The sequence below is a fragment of the Phocoena sinus genome, chromosome 11, assembly GCF_008692025.1.
Source record: "Phocoena sinus isolate mPhoSin1 chromosome 11, mPhoSin1.pri, whole genome shotgun sequence".
Taxonomy (NCBI): domain Eukaryota; kingdom Metazoa; phylum Chordata; class Mammalia; order Artiodactyla; family Phocoenidae; genus Phocoena; species Phocoena sinus.
The window spans coordinates 19,187,385-19,209,136 of NC_045773.1; the positions used below are offsets into that span (position 1 = coordinate 19,187,385).

A 21,752-nucleotide genomic window follows, 5' to 3' on the forward strand; every position below is an offset into this window, starting at 1 on the left:
ACACAATGCTAAGTTTAAGGTGTACAGCATAATGTTTTGACTTACATACGTCATGAAATAATTACCACAGTAAGTTTAGTGTGGTGTCTCTCATAGAGATACCAAAAAAAAAAGAAAAAGAAAAAGAAATTCTGCCTAGTGATGAGAACTCTTTGGACTTATACTCTCTTAGCAGCTTTCATATCTAACAGCAGTGTTAATTATATTAATCATGTTGTAGATTACATCCCTAGTGCTTACTTATTTTATAACTGGAAGTTTGTACCTTTTGACCACCTTCATCCAATTCCCCCTCTCCCCACCTAGACCCCCTCCCCCACCCCTGGTGACCACAAGTCTGTTCTTTATTTCTGTATTTATTCGTTTTTGAGGTGTAATTGACTGACAACACTATGTTAGTTCCTGGTGCATAACATAGTGATGGGATAATTCTGTACATTTCAAAATGATCACCACGATAAGTCTAGTTACCATCTGTCACCATACAAAGATATGACATTATTATTGACTATATTCCCCATGCTGTACATTTCATCCCTGTGACTCATTAATTTTGTAACTGGAAGTTTGTACCTCATAATCTCCCTCACCTATTTCACTCATCCCATCACCCCCTCCGCTCTAAAAAAAAAAGTTCATTTTAGAAGTTAATACTCCAGTGCCCGCCAGGTAATGTAAGTTTTAAGGATACTTTTACAAAATCCTCTTCCCTGCTGCGATCTTTTAGCCTTATTTTTGTCAACAACTAGAGCAAGTGATTTCTTCATCCTCGTCCTTTTAAGATCATGGTTATTATTTCCAAGTGTGAAATCAGAGTATTTTAGTTGGAGAAACCATTTCATTTCCTCATCATGTTTAGATCTAGAATGTCTCCTTGTACTTTTTATTCTTTACTTGGGGATACATCCAAGTTCTCAGATATAGAACATTTAGGGCTTAATTTAATATGATAAACTGTGAAGTCACTTGAATGTGCCTTTTAGTTACTTCTCTCTAGATTTTTCTGTCTCCCAAGGTAAGATATACTATACAAAAATGTGAAAACAAGACCAAAAGCAAGTGTATACATCATTAAGTGACACTGAAATCATATAGTGTTTCTTTCCCATATCACACTATTTAGTCTGTCTGGATTCTAGCTGTTTCTTTACTTAGGCCAACTTGTTGTGTCTTCCTCTGAATTTATCTGAGTAGAAGAATTAAGAGAAAAACCCCTGGGATTTCCTTCTCAAAAAGAACCCCTGACTCATTTCCCACTTCTCCATGTAGATATCAGTGAGCTCTTTTTTTTTTTTTTTTTTTTTTCTGTGATCAAATTTAGAGGTAACTGCTTTTCTCCTGACCTGGTAACTGATGACTTCTTTTTGTCTCTGTCTTATGGCAGTTCTGGTTTAATTTCTTTGGGCATTTGACTCTTTACGTGGCTAGAGATGTTCTCAAGCAGATTAGCAAGGACATCAGCTTTCCTTCAAGTGAAGGACCTGGTAGCCTTCTCGTTCAACACGTTAAGCTTTGGGTCTGAAACAGAAACAGACTCACAGACATGGAAAACAAACCGAATGGGAAAGGGGGTGGGTGGGGCCGGAGAGATACATTAGGAGTTTGGGAATAGCAGATACAAACTATTGTATGCAAAACAAGTAAACAAGGTCCTAGGGTACAGCACAGGGAACTGCATTCAATATCCTGTAATAAACCATAGTGGGAAAGCACTTGAAAAAGTGTGTGTGTAATGTATAAAAATACATATAGCTGAATCGCTTTGCCGTACACCAGAAATGAACACAACATTGTAAATCAGCTATACTTCAATAAAAGAAAAAAAAATGACTGGTGGATACAGGAAGAAACCAGAGTAAAAGATAATGAAGCAAACTTTGATACCGTTGTCCCTCTGTTCAAGGAGTGCCAGGAAGTTGGCAGTTTTGTTTGCCCAGGGTGTGTTTAGTATCTCTAGCTCTTTAATGTCGGCAAGTAGGCGATCGTACTGTCAGGTTATGATACTTGGGGGCAGCCCTGTTCCTTGGGTTGTTACACAATAGTAACTTTTCAGCTTTTTGCTACTTGCTGTCGTTTGGGGGTTCAGATGCTCCTGAAGTTCATTTTCTGACTTGCATACGTGACGTAGAACGAGAACGCTCAGTAACGTGTTTCCGCAGGAGACGCTTTTGTCTTAATAGTAGACGTACAAAGATATTCTGTGTTTCAGTGGAAGTTATTCCGTTATAACCCTTGATGCGTGCTCCCTACTGTGAAAGCATTCTAGAAACGGATGTCAACCAAGGGACATTCGTTCATTCCATACGTTTTCTAATTTCCCAAAATGTGCACCGTCAGTATTTTTTCTTAATTGAACATTTTGTTGAACAGACGGGTGCTTTAATTATGGTGGTCTAAATTTACACACATTGCGGTGGTATTTTGCTACATTAATTACCTTACTTGTCAAGAGTAACAGGTAATTACTACATCAACTCACCCTCCTGCAGTACCTGGAAACATAACTTTATTTGAACAGATACAAGAAACCCGAGTACAGCCACGCCACACCTTAGCTTGTGATAAAGGCTGGCCTTTCTCACAGTATTTGTTTTATTATGGGGCGGGGGTGGGTGGGGGGCAGAGGTGAGCTGGCCCTTTTCCTTGTGTCTGTCCACCTAAGGTGGAAATCCAGAAACTACGTCATAGATTCAAAGAGTCTGGATTGGAAGGAACCTTTGGAATAATTGAATTCATTAAGCCTTCTCCGTACAGTGTGTTTCAGACAATGACTTTTCTAAGTCTGCACAATAAGTAAATTAGTGTCCAAACCAGAATTGGCACTGATTTCACCCCACCAGGCTGGTAAAAAGCTTAAGGGATGTTAACGATTTAAAAAAAATAATTATAGAAAACTTCTCACTGATGGTTTGGCTGCCTTGTGAAAAGTATTTATCCTGTAGTCTGTTGAACTGCCAGGTACAACTCACATCATTTGATTTCCTCCTCAGTGTATGGGTGTCAGCTGTTATGACAAGTTGTGTTAAAATTCTACTTTAACTTTTTTTTTTTGGTAAAGGCGCGAACTTTTTTTTGAATTTTTGAACTTTATTTTTTTATACAGCAGGTTCTTACTATCTATTTTGTACATATTAGTGTATACATGTCAATCCCAACCTCCCAATTCATCCCACCACCACCCCCTCCAAGGCGTGCACATTTTTGAGCCTGTAGGATGCCCCTAGCCAAATTATGCAGCGTTACCTCTCTTGGTTGCCATGGCATAGAACAAAAGGACTGTGTTAGCTTGTAGGTGTGGTGCGGAATGTACACAATGACATAATAGAGGCAGACTATCTTAAAAGGCTTTGTCCCCTTTTTAGTCAAACACCTGTGACAAAATTACGAACTGTGGTTAACATACACCACTTACAAGTGGTTTTTCAGAGTCGACCAGGGTAGGGGAGCTCAGCTTGCAAAGAACTTTCTTTCCCTTTGCACCTGGCAGGAGGAATGGGGTGACATTAGAAAGAAGTTCAAGACGTCTGGGGGTTATGGACCCAGCCTTGCAGAAATGATATGGGATGGCTTGTAGAGGACAGGGCAGGCCTCTTGGGGGTGCTCTGAGATGTACGGCCAAGGATCTCCCCAGCCCTGGACCCACTTCAGTTTCTCAAGCCTGAAATCGTGGCACAGATGCTTCGTCCCTGTAACTGTAGTCTTATCGCACGCCGTTACACATCACTCTGGGCTCTGGAACTCGTGATGTTATAGCTCACAGTTATTGGCTTTTCCTTGGGTTTTTTTTTTTTAATTAACAGACAGAATACGATAATTAATGTAGTCGTTCCTGCGTGCGACAAATACCTCTTGAGTGTCTGCCGTGTGACAGTCATCGTGCTTTGTGTGAGGGTTGCAGAGAGGGGAAGGCAGCCCAACAGACCCTCGCTCTCACAGACTTTGCCTTTGAGTAGAAGGAGGCAGAGAGAGTCAATAATGGAATGAGGGAGCAATGTAGTTACATAGAATAAAAATACATGAAGGAAACGGTATATGGCCCATACCTCGAGAGGGTCACTTAGATGGTCTGATCAGGGAAGGCAGCATGGAAGAGGTGGTTTTTTGTTTTGTTTTGTTTTGTTTTTTCGTAGTTTTAGGACTAGGAGTTTTCAGAATCGAGATGGGTTTTGATTTAAGGTCTAAAGCTTAAAAATGGTCTCCATAGACAAAGAGCTGTAGGAAGAACTTTCTAGGCAGAGAGAACGATGAGGCCTAAGCCTCAGAGTTAGTAAGAGTATGGTGTGGGAACAGAAGGTCATTCGCAGGAATAAGGGTGGGTGGGTGAGGATGGTATGGGAGAGGTTGGAGCTGGAAGTTGGGCCCTACGTGACATGGCAAAGGGCTGGGTCTTCTTTTGAGACTGATGCAAAGCCCTCGAGGGCAGCCACTTCTGATTCAGAGGTCAGAACAAACCACGTGGACGGCTGCTGGGGACAGGATTGCAGAGCTTCAGGTGTTTTCCTGAGAGTAGACTTCCTTGGGAGAGAGGCTAAGGTCTGGGTCCCCAGAGGTTGGGCAAGGAACCCAGAAAGAGTCCTCACCCGATACAGACTCGGCTGGTCCCGGTTAGGAGAAGACCGTCTTCCACCTGGGCGTCCAGATGTGCACGGACAGGCAGGTTGGAAGCAGAGGACTTCGGGGCACGGTCCTCCAAGCGGCTGCAGCACCATCGTCACCTGGAGACAGAAATGTAAATTTTCTGGCCTTGCCGCAGCCTTACTGAATCAGAAACTCTGGGGTTAGGGCCCGGCAGTCCTGTTTTAATGAAGCTTCCAGGTGATTGCGATGAGCATGAGAGTTTGAAAACCCCTTTATGAGATACTAGTGCCGGAAAGGACTTTTCAGTTCTCCAAACTCACTGTTCTCAGTCTGCAGATGAGGGGACCCAGTTAAAAGCTACAGCTCAGTGCTGATGAGAAGCTGGGTCTCTCGACCCTATTCTAAGTGCTCTATCCTCATGAGTTTATGGATTTAAAGAATAAACAAAACCCACTTTGTTTTTGTTTTTTGTGGTTTTTTCTGAGGGCTCATTCTGATATTTATAGAAAGGAGGAGACAAATGAATATTTAAGAAGGAATAGTGGTGCGGTCTGTGAACTGCCTCGTTTCTCTTGCTATTATTTTCTCAGAGAAGTTAGAAAAGCAATTTTCGTGTGACTAGCCCACTCTTTTCTCCCTGTCGGTGGAAGAAAAACAAGTGTTTTGTCTTAAGTTACACCGTTGAGACACTTAGCAGAGGGTAATGGCGTTCTTTTGTTTCTGTATTACTCCACGTATTTGGCCTCATTTTTGGTTTGGAAGTCCTGATACTCCCACGTTATATTTTTAAAGCCATTGTAGAAGACAGAAGATGGATTATTGTCAGGCCCGGTGTTTGTGTTTGTTTGTTTTGACCAAGAGAATCATAGAATTGCTCTCTTCACCCTCCGCCCAGCCCCGCCTCCCTGGCTAAGTTCTGCTCGTGTTTTTAATGTCTGAGGCTTCCAGATCATTTCTAACATGCAGCCTTTTCTGACCTATTGTGCTCAGGTCAAATCTGTGGGTTCATCTTTCCCACTTGCTTGTATTGTTGTTTCCTGCGGGCCTCGTGAGAACAGAGTCCTCATTTGTCATATATGGCCTAGGGTAATTGCTGAAAAAGTTAAGTGTCACGTGAATGCTTTCCCTCTTAATTGATTAGTGATTTGTCACTCTATCAACAACCATTTATTGGAAGACGTGGTGGCAGGTCTTTTCTAAAAGGGGATACACAGAATATCAAGACATGGTCCCATGGTGGAGACTAAGCCAAAAACAAGTATGCATTCAAGGAGGTCCTAATGAAGACTGTAATAAGGTGTCAAGTACATTAGTCAGGGTGCGTTGTGCTAGCTGCTGTGATCAACAGCCTGCAAATTTTGGTCGCTTAACGTAATAAAGGTGTATGTCATGCTCCCTTCATGTCCGCATGTGCCCGTGGAACCTTCTCCATCCTGTATTTGCCACGAGAACTTGGGGTCTCCACGGTCTCGGGGGATGAAGAACAGGGAGCACAGTTGATTCTTTGGTCAGGCTTGGAAGTGGGGCACCTTGCTTCTGCTCCCATCCCATGGACCAGAAATCAGACACGTAGTCCCAACCTAAGAGTCAGGAAAATGGGGCAACATAATCGTCCTGTGTGCCCAGGAAGAGGAAAATGAAATGGTACTAGTTATCATGTGACAGTCCCCAACAACGTGTTACTTTGGTTTGGGCCACTGAGGTTTGATCACAGTGAAGCATAGCACCTCCTCTTTTTGCTGGCTGCTCATCAACACCCTTGTTCCCCCAGAGACCAGAAGAACGATAATCCTCAGAGGGCCTTGATTTTTGCATGGCGTGAGGAAGATGTCTTTCATTTCATTCCCAGCTGAAAGCCCGTCTTCCTCTGGGGTTAGGCAGGGGGATTGTTGATGAGCCAGCTGTGGCTTGCATTTGTTCCACTGTAAGATGGGATAGTCTACCCCGAGTGCGAGTGTGACTGCACACAGATTGGCTTTCCCATGGTGGGACCTCGCTGTGTTCTGCAGTTGGCTCTCCCTTTCTCTTTTCCTCCTGGAGTTGACAAGTTCGGAGAAAAGAGTTTCCCGGTGGTGAGAACCAACAAAATCTCTCCCACTTGTCGTTGTTGTGGGCTTACAGACAACCCTTGGGCGAATGGTTATGTGATGAGGAGAAAGCTGGAGTTGCTTTTAAGGCTTAAGTTTTTTGTGTACTCATCTCAGTTTATTTCTCTCCAGAAGATACCATGGGAAATTTAAGTGGAGGAAAACATATTAATAAAGTGTTGACAATGCCTATTTTTTTTTTTTCTTTGAAAAAAGATGTTTCTTCCCCACTGTCTTCTTGACCACAGTGGTTCTCAAGAAGGAAGCTGGAATCTTCATCTAGTCCTCAGTCTTCCTTCCTCTATCCTTTTAGCTCAGTACAGAGGCACAGTGAGAAGCTGAGCAGGGCCAGTGGAGATGTGTAGTTGAGCTGGAGGCTGGAAAGATCTCCAGCGGCCTTTTAAGGGCCAAGTGCAGGTTTTGATCTCTTTCCCTGCGAGTACTGGGGAGCCATTGAAAGTATGCAGGTGGGGAGTGAGAGGTGAGTGCAGGGTGAGTATGCGTGCGTGTGTGTGTGTGTGTGTCTGTCTGAGACAGAGATTGACCGAGAGAAAGAAAACAGTGATGAATGATGACTGCCTTTGTCGTGTGCTTTTTGGCTGGTGGGGAAGAGCCCTCCACGGGAGAGAGTGAATGTGGAGACAGCGTAGCACCTTTTTCCTCGCCGACATGAGAGATCTTCTCCCTCTTTCTGCTCAGAAGTTACTTGTCAATCGGGAGCTCACCATCCCCCCTTCAAAGCAGGGTAGTGCATTGGGGTAAATATTTATGAAATGGCAAGCTTCCTTGATCAAGATGTATTTTGTGTTTAAGGAGCCAATGACTCAGAATTGTTTTAAGTTATTGAAAGACAAAGTTATTGTGTGCCATCACGGAAAAAGGAAAGAGGAGAGAAAGTGCAGTTTTTGAATCAGGCAACTGATTTACAGCTATAATCTACAAGCGATCAAATGCTTTCAGCAAGATTGTTTTGTGTTTTTTTTTGAAGGCTTAAAGTATAAAAATTTAATTTATTTATAGAATCCTCATTAGAGGACTTTTTAAAAGTAAGGTGAACTCTTCAGTTGCTTCGAGGAATGTTAATTGAGTGCGTGAGGTGCCCTATAACACCATGTTTGGGAAATGAGAGATGACACGAATGTCTGCTCTCAAGACACTCCTGTTCTGAGAAAAGAGGCAATCAAAAGCCATTAATAAATGAGTGTCAATAAATGTACAGCGAATGTCTTCTTCTTTTGGAAGTTTCTGATAGCTTTTTCAGATTCTATAACCGGTATTTGAGAAATTGCTTTGTTTAGAGAATCAAAAATACAAAAAAACTGTGAAGAAAAATAGCAGCTAATCCCATTTCCTCCAAGGCAAACTCTCTGTCATTTTCTTTCTTTTTCTTTTTTTGATGCATATGTTTCAGAGTGTACTTTAGCTATGATTTTTCCTATCTTATTTCATGTCCCATCATAACAAGCGTCTGTACGCATTTCCCTATTCCTGGAGTTATTTTTAATGGCTACAAACTATTCCTTTGTCAGACTGGGCTATCATTGACTTGCTTTTTTTCTGTTGGAATTGACATTTTAGGTAAACAAATTCATACAATTTATCCCATTTTGTGTCTCAAACCATCTTGTGTACTTCACTGTTGTAATAAAACATGAATGGGGAACTGAGATTTTTTTTAAAAAAGCATTTCTCTGTCTGTATTACGTCTGTGAGCTTTACCACCCACCCAAAAAAAGTGAACTAAAACCTTGTTACAACAACTTTACATTCTTGGGAGAATGACGGGAGAATATATTTGATGCGTTTCTTCTGGCATATTCTGTCTTTGGACACATAGCTCCCACTCTGGAATTGGTTGATAAAGAGCGTCCTCCAGATCCAAGAAAGCTGTTTGGTTCTAATATGGGGAGACTTTGTACTTGTTTTTGAAACTTCTAGAGGTTGTCATTTTTTGCTTCTAGCGTTCAGTCCTCCAGTGACATTTTAAATCTACACATTATTTATTTTGCTTTACTTTTTTTTAAAGCAGTATTTATTATAAGGTCACTTTAAGGTGACTGTTGCCTCCATTACCTTAAGACGGGGACTTGATTGTGCTGGCTGAGGAAAAACCATCAGCTTTTTCTTTTCGTTGCAGTGATACTATTCCCATTATTTAACACATGAGAAATCATAATGTGTTATGTGTCAGTATGTAAAACCCCCAATCAATTTTCTAAGGCAGAAGGTAGCAAATGATGGTGGTGATCATTTTGTAACATATAAAAATACCGAATTTACTATATTGTTGTACACCCGAAACTAACATAATAAGTCAATTATACTTCCCCAAAACGGGGGGAGGGATGAAATTAAAAAAAAAAAAAAGTTGGCAACTTATGGCCCTGGGGCCAAATCCGGCTCGCTACCTGTTTTTGTAAATAAAGTTTTATCAGAACACAGCGCCCATTTGTTTATTTATCCTCCTTTTAGTTGCTTTCCTGCTGCAGTGGCAGAGTGGCGTAGTTGCCACAGAGAACTTACAGCTGCAAAAGCTGCGGCATCTAAAATGTTCACCGTCTGGCCGTTTTACAGAAAAAGGTTGCCAACCCTTGTTCTAAAATATGACCAAAAGTATAGTAAATGCCCTTATATATAGTTAACAACCATTGCATTAAGAATGTAAAAATGTCTAAAACATTGATTTCTCAAACAATTAATATGCTCTCAAACATGCATTTTTTTTTTTTTTGAAACGTGGCTTTCTTTTTTTTTTTCTTCCTTTTTTATCACCAAGAACATCCGCGACACATCCCCTTTGTTGCTGGCTTTTCAAAACCTCTACAGAAGTTTCTGACATTCTGCCGATGTGTATTGTAACTTGACACTTTCTCCTCATGCTTTTAATTGAAAATGTTGTATTACATTTTAGAGCATGTCATGGACTTTTTCTTTTATAAGCAACAAGCAAAAACGTTTGACTTAGAAATAAGCATTTCCTGCAAAATCTGGGTATTAAAAGCCAAGAGGCAAGTCAACTAAGAAAATGTCCACTGGATCTACATTCCCTGGCGTTGGCTCATATTTAACTTCTTAGAGGCTCAATGTTTGTCATCCGTAAAATGGAAATCGGGCCGCCTCACAGGCCATGTGAAGATAAGTAAGGAAAGATACACCTGACATGTTTTGGGAACACATTAGCTGCCTGCTCCCTTTCTTCTTTCTACCCTTAGGTTAATTAGAGGAACAAACAATCACAACTATAACGTATCTTCAGGGATTTTTCCAAATTTGCAACTCTATGTGTGGTGTTTTCCGAAATTCAAGTATAAGTTTGGAACCGGGTGGAAATTAGAAGGGTCTGTGTATTCGGGTAAGAGATACAAAGTGGCAAATGTAATAAGCATTCCTGAGTCTCAGAGGCTTAACTTAGTGCAGGTATACTGTGAGGCACCTCCGTCTGGTGGCTGGTGGGGAACAAGTGTGGTGGTCTGCTCCGTGTGGTATTTCGGAGACCTTGGCTTATTCCACCCAGTGACTCCACCATCTTGTAGGACTTGGAGTTCTGCCCTGGACCTCTGGGCTCACAACCAAGGGAAGAGAGAGGGCATTAGGGATGGGTCAGAGGATCCTGGGTCAGGATGAAAGTACATAGCAACTTCCATCTGTTTGGCCATAACTCAGCCGCAAGGACCCACCTAACTGAATACATCCCAGCTGTGTACACCCCAGGAAGAAGGAAGAGATCTGATGAACATTCAGTGAGTCTCTGCCACAGACTGACCACATCTTCTTGGGTTATTATGGAGGATACATGCTCCCCAGGCATAAAAGGCACAAAGATGCCAGTAATCTGAGAACCTGTCTTTAACAGTTACCCACGTAAATAACATTTGGAGACAGTAATGCTGGGTAGAGACAGTTAATCTGTATACGTGTTTAAATATATTTTAAAAATTAGCCTGTGATCTGAATCTGCTTCCCACATGTTGTGTGCCATTTACATACTTTGGCATTCTAAAATCACAGATCTATGACAGAGTAAGTTTAGAGATAGATACTTAAGAAATGTTGCCTTCAGTGACATTTTCATTACCAAAGTGGTCTACGTGGACTCAGATTTATTTTGCTACCCTATAAAAGCAGAAGTCATGCACGGTATTGAGTGGAATTTTTATCCACGAGGGCAGATAGGACATTTGTTGAAATGCTGCCATTGTTATTTGATTCAAAGTGCACAGCTTACAATGAACCACATCAGGACCATTTTCAATTTTTTAATATCTCTCATGGATCTAAGCACACCTTTTTTAAGTTATTCATTTTAAATTATGATTATATGAATATTTTAGGATTATAATCACCATTAAATGAAGGACAAAATTTATCATACCAAAATAGAAATTTAATTTAAAGTAGAAAGAACTTGATTGCAAGGTTTAGCAGACTAGAAACAAGACGTAAAGAGGATATTAAAGAACATTTTTAAGAAGACCCTCAGTAGTACAGATTTACAATAGATTTGGAAAAAACACACTTGCGTTCAGTGATGTTTGTGAAGATCACTATTTGAGACCAGTCTCATCAAAGATCAAACTTCTGTAAGATTGAAAAAGCACACTAAAGCAAACAAGCCTTTCGGTCATTCCATGGAAAAACTAACTTCAAAAGAAATCTTCATTCAGTACCATAAAGTTGGTGAAGTTTATTTGAGATATAAGTTGCTCTTGACCTGGAGTTGATCCTGTGGCTTTTTGGTCAAAAGTCAAGATTGTATATGGCCATAGGTGATTAAAAATATCCCTTTCACTTTTTCTTGGTATTCACAGCATTTCCTGCTACCTGTCACTTTGTCCTTGACGAAATTTGAGACCGAAAACGAGTTGACAAGGATGGTTTTCCAATCAGTTGTTCCTCATTTTTCCTCGGGTACTCCTTTGTTATATTCGAGTTCAGATTTACTATTCATGAGCCACATTTTAATCAGTGACCATATCCGACAAATGGAAGCTAAGCGCTGGTTAGTATGTTGAAAATAAACACGAGGGCTCTCATTAATGTCGCTGTCTGAATAATTAGTTGAGCATCGTGTACCGAGCAGCGGCGAAGGCAAGCTGGCTTTTCACTGGAACGACAGGCTGACAGCCACGTCCTGGAGTGTGGTCATTAGTGTGTCCCACCATCAATGTCATGTTACTGTGTCAAATTAGTTAGTGTCCCCTTAGGAGAGATGCCGGACCTACAAATTATCCTCCCACACCCCTGGAAACCGTGTTTGCGAAACCTGCGATCAAGTGTGGGCAAATTATTAACACGGCTTATAAATTAACTAGTTTACAGGCTTATAACATTTTACAAGTAGATAATAAAGGGTAGAAAAGTTTTCCAATTGCTTTGCCCTGATGTGAGGGCTGTGATCTGCCGACGTTTCCTGGAGGAGCCCACAGCTGATAGGTTTTCAAGAGGAGAGAGCATACACATGGAGTGTCAGAACGAATGTTTGGAAAATGTAGCCTCTGAAGGGAAGCCAGTGTAAATCCATTGGAAACAATACAATTAACTTCGTTATCTCATTGCTCTGAGAAGTCCGTGACAAGGGTCCTCTTTCTTGTGGTGGCCGTTGCTCATTAATGAGGTCACCAATTAAGTTTGAACTTTGCCAACTGAAATTACCTGGAGAAATATTTTTGATGCATTCTTTTCGTGCTCTTAAGCTGCCTTGTTGAAGGAGAATAACGCTAACACAGCATGTTAAACTCATATGGGAATGACGATCCTTAGGCCGTGATGTATTTGACAAACAGTTTACACTCACATCGATACCTGATACCTAGAAAACAGAGTGTGGACCGATCTGTCCTGAGTTTATCTCCTGTCAAGAAAAGGCACCCACTGGGAGCACCACCACTTAACAGTCTGCTGAGCCCCGGTAGACAGACAGCCCACGTAGTTTCCGGAGATACACGACTATTCAAATCATAAAACTTCACACATCTCTTTTTTGGTTTCAACTTCTCTGTCTGATTAGATTAGAATACATGTGCATTCATGGAGCGTTGTCTGAGTTTACTTTTGCAAGGGAACAGCACACACACAGGGAAGAGGTCGTGCTTTTTGTTCATCCTGTAGTTGCATTTCCCTACCTCACAGCGGGTCCCTTCTGTCACCTTCAGGGCTGTACAGGTGTCATTATCATCTCAAGGATCTAAGCAGAAAAGGCCTGGCATGTAAAACCCTGCTACTGACTGCTATTCACAAAAACTTGCTGAAACTGCTTGAGGATGAGCTGACTTGTCTGTCAGCAACTTCAACTTACTTGGCATTGTATTTGGAAAATACTCATAACCCAACTAAGCCGTGAAAACGCATAGCCTCAGCACACGTGAGCACATTCACAGGCTGACTGTTTGCATGAGAGGGCTGTTTCACAGCCTCCTTCTGCATTTGAAATGCAATGGAAGACGAACTGTAACCTTTGGGGAGTAAGATTTTGTGTTTGCCTGGACTGGGACTCAGGGATCATCTTACCCATATTTCTCAGAATGAGATAACATTGTAATTCCTAGAAGTTATCCTCAAAAATAAGAACTGTTGGAAGTTAAAGGAACCAAACTTCCTAAGTGAATGACAGTGGCCTCAAGAGTAGCAGTTTTACTTGACTCTGTAACATCTTTGTGCTATAATTCTATAACACTGAACTCAAATTATGAGCTACATGGAATGCTGATTCTAGAAGGGAAAGGACAAAATAGATACACAGATACATGATTATATATTGAATGTAAAAGCACGGTGTCAATAAGGAAGACCTAAGGCTCACGTGAATGTGTTACTTTTGAGGCAACACAGTTTGCCGCTTCTCTTAACCTCTTCTGTTCTTTTTGCTTTCAGTGTCTCTCTGTGTGTTGCAGTCCTGTGGCATTATGCATGCCCCCAACCAGTGACCTCCAGACTTTTTATGGCTGTGAGACACGTTAAAAGTTCAGGGTGAGTGGCAAACAACACTTACATTGTGTACCGATTAAAAGTTGCCATCCGCCTTTGCAGGTGACACGATACTGGATATATTAATCCTTCAGAAGATAATGGAATGCCCCATGATCAAGCATGAGTTCCAAAGCCAGCAGGAATAGGTTTATTGCCTTCCACGATAGCTTTATGGCTTTTCGGAGCAGGATTTGTTACTTGCATCATATCTGTGGAAGGGTGATCTAATGAAGGGTTGGTAAACTTTGTCTCTAAAGGGCCAGATGGTAAATATTATTAACCTCATGGACCACAGCGTCTCTTTTGTAACTAGTCAACTCTGCTGATGTAGCGCAAAAGTAGCCACAGACTATAGGTAAACAAATGGGCGTGACTGCATCCAATAAAACTTTAGTTGCAGAAACAGGTCGTGGGCCATACTTGGCCTAAAGACCGTAGTTTGTGGACCCTGATCTAATGCATCAAAGGGGGGAACAGATGACCTGGAATCAGGATACCTCACCAGGTAGCAGTCCCTCTGTTATTGAGCAAACCATTTATCAAGAAGAAATGGGAATAAAAAAAATAATGCCCTTTTTACTGAGGTAGGAGTAGGCTGTATTTGTAAGGATGAAACAAGATATAATGTACAGGAAAGCACTTTGAAAATTTCGAAACTCCTTACAAATGTAATGGATGCCGCATACCATTATTATGGCTCACCTAGTGGAATATACCTCCTTCACCCTTTTAATCACGTTGGGTTTTCATGAGCTAAATGAGTGTGAGGGAAAGTCTTTTATTTTCTAAGTCATGTGGTTTGGCTGTATGTTCCTTCTATTTTATAGTTGATGGACAAGCTGTTGAAATGCCTCTTTGGTATCAAATACGGATGAAGGGCTATGAGGATAGATTATGGCAGGCTAAAGATCTAATGCCGATACAGAGCTATTAAATTTCCTCGAATCATCAGATTCTGAGAGTGTTTTCAGATCTTCCACCTTTAAAATAGGCCCTAATAAATAATAATGCTTCGGATGTCTACAAGTGTGTTTGAAATTCACAAGCCTTGCATGTCAAAACATAGAGACAGGTTCAGCAAATATGCTTCCCTGGACTAGTGGTACTAATTAAGGAAAGTCATACTTAAACAAACAGCTTGGTGAATAGAGGGGTAATCAGAATCTCCATTCATGAATTCCTAGTTTTGGGTTTTTGTTTTCTGACAAAAAATAGTAGGCTAGTCTTTAGATATGTTTTCATGTCTTTCTATCATTTAAGAATTGTTTTCCAGTAACAGAGATGCACCTACGTGATGTTAAAAAAGTTAGTTGTGTGTTCTCGCATAAAAGATGTCTGGGGAAAAGATGTCTGGGGGAGAGCAATTTGCGCTTTCTGTCTTTATGCTCTGCTTGCCTGTTTAGGTGTTGCTTCATTTTCACGGTCACATGATGGCTGCTGGCTCTCCAGCCACTGCTTCTACATCCTGAAAGGAAGAGGCAAAAGCACAAGGAACAAAAAGAGTAGTCCTCCCAACTGAGGAAGTCCTCTTTAAAGAACTTGCCCTGAAGTCTTGCTCAGTGGCTTCTATTTACATCCTTTTCTCCACCCCTAATATAAGGGCATCTGGGAATTGGATCCTTAGACTTGAGAAATTTGTTGTCCCAGATAAATTCCAGGTTCTAGTAGTAATGAAGAAAAGGTGTATGGTCACTGAGCAGCAATCGTGGTTACTTATATGAAATCATGCTCTCAGTTTTTCTTCCATGTCTAATTTTTATTTATTTATTTATTTATTTTTAATTTTTATTTATTTTGATGAATGCCTTCTTTCTTTGACTGATTTGTGTGTATAATGTCTTATTTGAATTTTACATGTTTGAATTTCAGCTTATTCAATTCTCAGCAGAGATACATAACTCAGTAAATATTTTAGGACCACAATATTCTTACTAGAAGTGCCGTGGCAAATCTGAGAAAGCAATTTCTGTCTCATGAGAACCATCAACCAAAATTTAAACTCCCAGGGCTTCCCTGGTGGCGCAGTGGTTGGGAGTCTGCCTGCCGGTGCAGGGGACACGGGTTCGAGCCCTGGTCCGGGAGGATCCCACATGCCGCGGAGCAACTAGGCCCGTGCGCCACAGCTGCTGAGCCTGAGCTCTGCAGCCTTCGAGCCACGGCTACTGAGGCCCACGTGCCTGGAGCCCGTGCTCTGCGGCAGGAGGGGCCGCCGCAGTGAGGAGCCCGCACACAGCGATGAGGACCCAACGCAGCCATAAATAAATAAATTAATTAATTAATTAAAAAAAAAATTTAAACGCCCAAATTTTCGAATGGATTTCCTCTCCTCTGGATGGGAGATTTTGTTAAAGCCTTAGTCCTAGCATGAGGTCCTAGGACATACAGGCCTGCACCCAACTGTGTTGTTCCCAGTATGTGTGAGGGCTGCCACGGATGGCTTTGAACTATCCCTCAGAGACTGGACAGTGCCGCCTACTCTACACCTCTGCTTTGCTCTTCGCCATATGTCTGCTGAAAGCTTACTCTGGAGGGTGGAGGAGACAAGTAAGCCACTCCCGTCCAGTTTCTCTCTTCCAGATTGGCCTGTACTTTATTCTCGGGAAAATTACCATCCCACAGAAGAGACTTCCCTTTCCTTCATAATATTGTCTCTGCCTATACCAGCCTGTGGTAGATGCTCATGAAACATGGTAGCTGATGCATTCACAGACATTTCTTGAATGCCTGCTGTAGCTGCAGGATAGCAATGTGGGTAAGAGTGTCTGCATTGAAGTTAAGTCAGCCTAGGTTCACATTCCACCATTTCCATTTACTGGTTGAGTGCCCCTGTGTCAGTTACTTAACCTTTCTGGGCCATGACCTCCTCATCTGGGAAATGGGGATACAAATAGGAGCTGGATTCCTATAAAGAATTACTGAGATGATGCTTGTAAAGAGCTTAGCACAGCTCCTGGTAGGTAATAAACGCCAGCATTGTGCCGTGCGCCCTGGGTGATGTGCTGGAAATCCCAGTCTGAGGAGTTTTTACCGTCCTCTGGCTGGTCCACTGGCCGTTACTGTCCTGGTAGACAATGTATATTTCACAATCCATTGCTTCTCGCCTGGTGTTCTGTTGGAAGTTTAAGTAAAGCCCTGGGAGGTGGCTTTGATGCCCGTCTCCAAGGACTCTGCAGTCACGTATACAGCTGGACAGCCCGGCTAACAGAACTTAGATCTCTGGGTCCCTTTTTGACGCTTTCCCCCGAGAGGCAAGCAGTTCTTTCTTTATTCCGTGTTTTGACTTACTCAGATGCTGGGCCTGCCCAGCAAGCAGAATTCACTAACTGCTTTCAGGTTGGTATTGCTGATGATAATCTGAAACTCAGTAGGGTTTCACTCATGCAGGCTGATGCTACATGAGGTCGGTCTTGCCCGGCCTCATCCCCGTCCCCGCCTTCGTGCTGAGTCTGCAAAGCGGCCCCTGGTCCCCACACGTCTTCTTGGGACTGGCCCTCAAAGAACAGTGTCGTAGGCACAGAGAAGCTGCCGCATGACTGTGGCAGAGATCATCAGCTGTGCCCATGGACGGCCCAGTTGGCGACGTGTCCCAGAGATTGAGAAGCGCTGGCGACCCCTTGACCATGGCTGTCTGTTGATTAGTTGACTCTGTGGAAGTAGTGGCTTGCAGGAGTGGCTCTTACGTTATCAAGAGACTCTTGGAAACTAAATTTTTGCTCTGTGGTTTCAGGTATTTTATTTAGACACTGTACTGTGCTCAGATGCCTTAAAATCTTCCTTGCCCCTGGACCATGCGATTCTCTGCCCGGAACAATTTTTGTGCTTCACAGAGCTAACGCCTTCTCATCCTTCATTATTCAGTTCAAATATCACCTTCTTGGGGTGGGCTTCCCTGACTCCCCCCATTAAAGATGATTTCCCTCTTCCCCCTTCTCACTCTCAGCCACCCAAGCCTCTTGTCTGTTTCACTTACTACAGCTCTGTCACCTTCTGAATATACCTGTTAACCAGGTCATAAGCAAGAGGCAGATCTGTCTGAATCAGTGTTGCTTCTTCATGGCTGACAGTGCCCAGTGAATAGTAGGCAGGCTGTCAGTCAGTATTTGCTGAAGCAGTCAGAGGACATTTGGGATTTCCCTGTGAATTTCTGTATTTCATGGTACTAAGAGGACTGCATCTGGGTGAGAGAGTAAGAAAAGAAAGGAATCCATACACGTCACCTTTATTATAGGAATAGAATCCTGCCCTTGGGTTTTCTCTGGAAAGCTTCCTCTCTACCTTGTACAAGTCTTTGATGCTCTGTGTGTCCCATCCGGAAAGGGTTATACATCATCACCTTCCCCGTGAAGACAGAATCATTTGCCTTTTGGTTCTAAAGCTTATGGTGGGTGGTATAAGTTCATTAAGGGTGTTGGATTCCAAGCCGAAATCCCAGCACTCTCATTCCCTGACTCTTTGTTCTTGGACAAATTACTTCCTCTCTTTGGTCCTCAGTTTACTTACCTGAGGCAGGGGACATGGCATGACCTAATAAATAAGCTCGTAGCGTTCGTGCAAGGGTTAAATGAGATGCTATGTGTACAGTACTTTGCACAGGTTCTGGACCACAGTGACAATGCTGTTCATTCAGGAAGATCAACAGGAGGGTACTGGGAACCACACTGACAAAACTCATAACGTCCTTTCTTGTGATCTTCATTTTAAAGGGGGTAAAGATGGTGAAGAACCTGGATTCCCTATTAGATTCGCTCATTTCATGCACTGAATTACCTTTAAAAAGTGGAAAATGAGCGAGCAGTGGGATGACCTGTTTTATATTTGTTGTTAGCATGTCGACTGTTGGATGTGAGGAATCTGTTTCAGATAAGGCCAGTGATAAACCTCAAATGCTGGGATGGCTCAGTGTTTGGAGCCCAACCCACATGCAAAAACACCTTTGGAATTTGGAGTTGAAGGTCCTGCACTGTCCTTACGCTGCCTGGCTGGGGAGATGTTTCATCCTTAAGTGATCAGAGCTCATTTGATCTCCTGCCTCACAATAGACCATGTCTTAAGTTGCCTGGAAATTCTAATTTTAAAAAAATTGGGGACTTCCTGGTGGTCCAGCGGTTAGGACTCTGCACTGCCAATGCAGGGGGCCCGAGTTCGATCCCTGGTCAAAGAACTAGATCCTGCATGCATGGCATAACTAAAAAAAAAAAAAGAAGATCCCACAGGTGGCAACAAAGATCCTGCGTGTCGCAACTAAAGACCCAGCGTGGCCAAATAAATAAATAAATAGTTTTTAAAAAATTGTACCCTTGATGTATCGGTCCTGAAAATTTACATATCTCTTTTTTGAAAGGAAATTCAAGTCTGTATGGATTGAACGGAGGTAGATGTAAATATCTTTCATTGTGAGCTTTTATTTCTTTCACCTGCTTAAGGTAGAGGGTCTGTTCTGGTTGCTATGTTGTGTTAGTTGGGGCCTGGTTGAACTGTGCTGTTCGTTGTGCATTTGCTGTGTGAAAGCCCAGGCACAGAGAGGGATTTGTCTCTCTCTCTATCCCACAGCTTTTGGTGGTAAAAGATGACCTATATCAAGTCACATACTCTCATTGACATGATTTATGGAAGAGCTAGGGTTATCTAAGAAATTTAAAGAGCCGATAGGGGCTTCCCTGATGGCGCAGTGGTTAAGAATCCGCCTGCCAATGCAGGGGACACGGGTTGGAGCCCTGGCTCGGGAAGATCCCTCATGCCGTGGAGCAGTGAAGCCCGTGCGCCACAACTACTGAGCCTGCGCTCTAGAGCCCGCACGCCACAGCTACTGAAGCCCGCGCGCCTAGAGCCCGTGCTCCGCAACAAGAGAAGCCACCGCAATGAGAAGCCTGCGCACCGCACCGTAAGAGTAGACCCCGCTCACCGCAACTAGAGAAAGCCCGTGCGCAGCAACGAAGACCCAACACAGCCAAAAATAAATAAATAAAAAAATAAAAGCCATTAATTTTTGTTGATTTATAATTTGTCCCTCTCAGCTTAATAAAAATAAAAGAGCATGAGTAAAATACAGTTTAGGGCATCACATTTGGTTGCTAATATCCTTTTTAGAAGCAAAAAAGCTAAAGTTCAATGAGCAGGAGTTAAGTGAAGCAAACGATTCAGGAAAACCTTTATTAGACTCATAACAGCCCTTGGAGTGGCAAAGACCCAGCTTTTCTTCCATCTATGAAAAACATGCAACACCCTTGTCTCCAAATACCATTTCAGAAACGAAAACAATAATCACGAAAGGGGAAACAGATCCGTGTAATGCGAGACTTGATTCGTGTCGTTTACACGGGAAGCCTGACAACCTGGATCACCACCCATGCAGCCGTCTTCTCGGTATCCTGATGTCTGAGCATCAGCAGGAAAGATTAGGAGCGTTCCAAGGGGTTTTCTCTGATGTTTTGAAATGTTGCTGCATTCAGTGTGCCTCTCAGGGCCAGGTGAGTCTGGTTATGATGTGCTGGGGCTTGAATCTCACATTGCCGCTTCTTATGGACCGTCAGTCAACCTTTATCTACCCTGGGTGTTCACATCAAGAGAGGCCGTCTTTGTCCATTTCTGCCCCAGATCATTTGTTACTGGTGACACACATCTATTCCTTCGCTTCCAGCCCACTTCTTAAACATGATAATTTTTTTAAAATTCTACTAGAATAAAGCATGCATATGGTTTTCTATAGTTGTATATGCCTAGAAGAACTTGCATTTCATGTTATCACCAATCCTTGTGTGTGCAGTTTCCCCCTTCTCCCTTGCAAGTAATGAGAGAGAAGAGTAGACTTTTTAAAACTCATGCAAAACCTAATCCTGAGAAATTCCAAAAACCAGCGGTGAAGAGAAACAGTCTAGTTGTGAAAAGTCTTCCCTGTAATAGCTGCCTTTAGTGGGAGTTTACATATGAGCTCACAAAACTCTCTGAGATGGGTGTGATTCTAAAAAGTCCATTTTACAGGTGAGGAAACTGAGGCCTAGTGAGGTGAAATGATTCCCTCAACTTCTCTACTCATTATAAGTAGAGCTGGGATTCAAACCCAGCCACTCTTCCTCTAACCACCGCACCATATTGTTTTCACCATGTCAGCGTCTTCCTAGGGTGTTGATTTGCAAGCATGGTTTTGTTTGATCATACGTTTTTCACTTTGGGGCTGCTTGTATGCTGCGTGTTGAGACTTTATACTTCAGTGCCATCTAGCCAGCTCTGTTTGATCTTAGTAGCCTTTTTCAAATGCTTTAATTCTTTTTGCTAGTACAAGAGCTTTGGGAAATAAAAGTTAAGTCCCGATGTGATTCAGAACAAGGACAGCCACTTAATTGGCGTTCTTCGGTCTCTAGTTGGACGTGCCTGTTAAGACATTTTCTCTAGACCTTTGAGTCATTTTTCTCTGGTACATTATCCTAATTAACCTCATCTCTGCAGCCCTCATTTTAGTTCGTGTTAGCCTCTGACTACCCAACGATTGAAGTGTTCCACTCAATCACCTGTGTGGAAAAGTGTGGCAGGCGAGAGGGTCCCCTTCCCAAAGCAGCAGTCCTGTACCTGGGGCATTTTCCCAGCAGGCAGGTTTAGTTCTTGAGATGCATTCACCTGGAAGGCTTTTTATTTACCAAAGTGAAGGTCTGGGTACTTCCAGGTAACACTGGGTAGCAAAGTTAGAAGATCTTTGGTTCCTTGGTCAATAGAATTCCAGATTCATAAGCTGTATGCCAAGGACTTTGACATTCAAAAATAACAGATAATAGGTTTTTTAAAAAACTTAGTAAAATATTAGGCTTGAAAAAAATATAGAAAAGCCAGTCACAAAAGACCAACGAATAAGCAGTTTTTACTCCAGGGGTTGGAATTGTCCGTATGTCCTTGTTGACACAACCAGCAGACCATTTATAATGCGTCTGTGCCTTCAGATACTGAGCCCACCATTTGTTAGGCCTCTTGGGTAACTTGGGACCAGTTTAGGCATACAGAGGAGTTAAGTGGGTCATGATGCTGGGAACGTGGCTGGTAGAATGAGCTTCAGGAGCATCTGGAGTGGGGGGTTCAGATCTCGCTGTTAAGTCTCGGTCTCAAGTCTCGTGCAATGCTCTGTGTTGGATTCCT

At 42.5% G+C, this 21,752-nt stretch overlaps 1 protein-coding gene across 7 annotated transcripts in view; it reads left to right on the plus strand.

Annotated features, from left to right (window-relative positions):
• The window catches only part of FOXP1 (forkhead box P1), a 601,805-nt gene that overhangs the window by 205,574 nt on the left and 374,479 nt on the right, over nucleotides 1-21,752 (plus strand). For 5 of the 7 annotated variants that reach the window (XM_032648541.1, XM_032648549.1, XM_032648548.1 and 2 more), the window contains exon 1: nucleotides 13,536-13,631. The exons of the other annotated variants lie outside the window; for them this stretch is intronic. The gene's annotated coding sequence lies outside the window, so the exon portion shown is untranslated. Of the gene's footprint in view, nucleotides 1-13,535; nucleotides 13,632-21,752 lie in introns of those variants that run through there. 7 annotated transcript variants of the gene reach the window in all.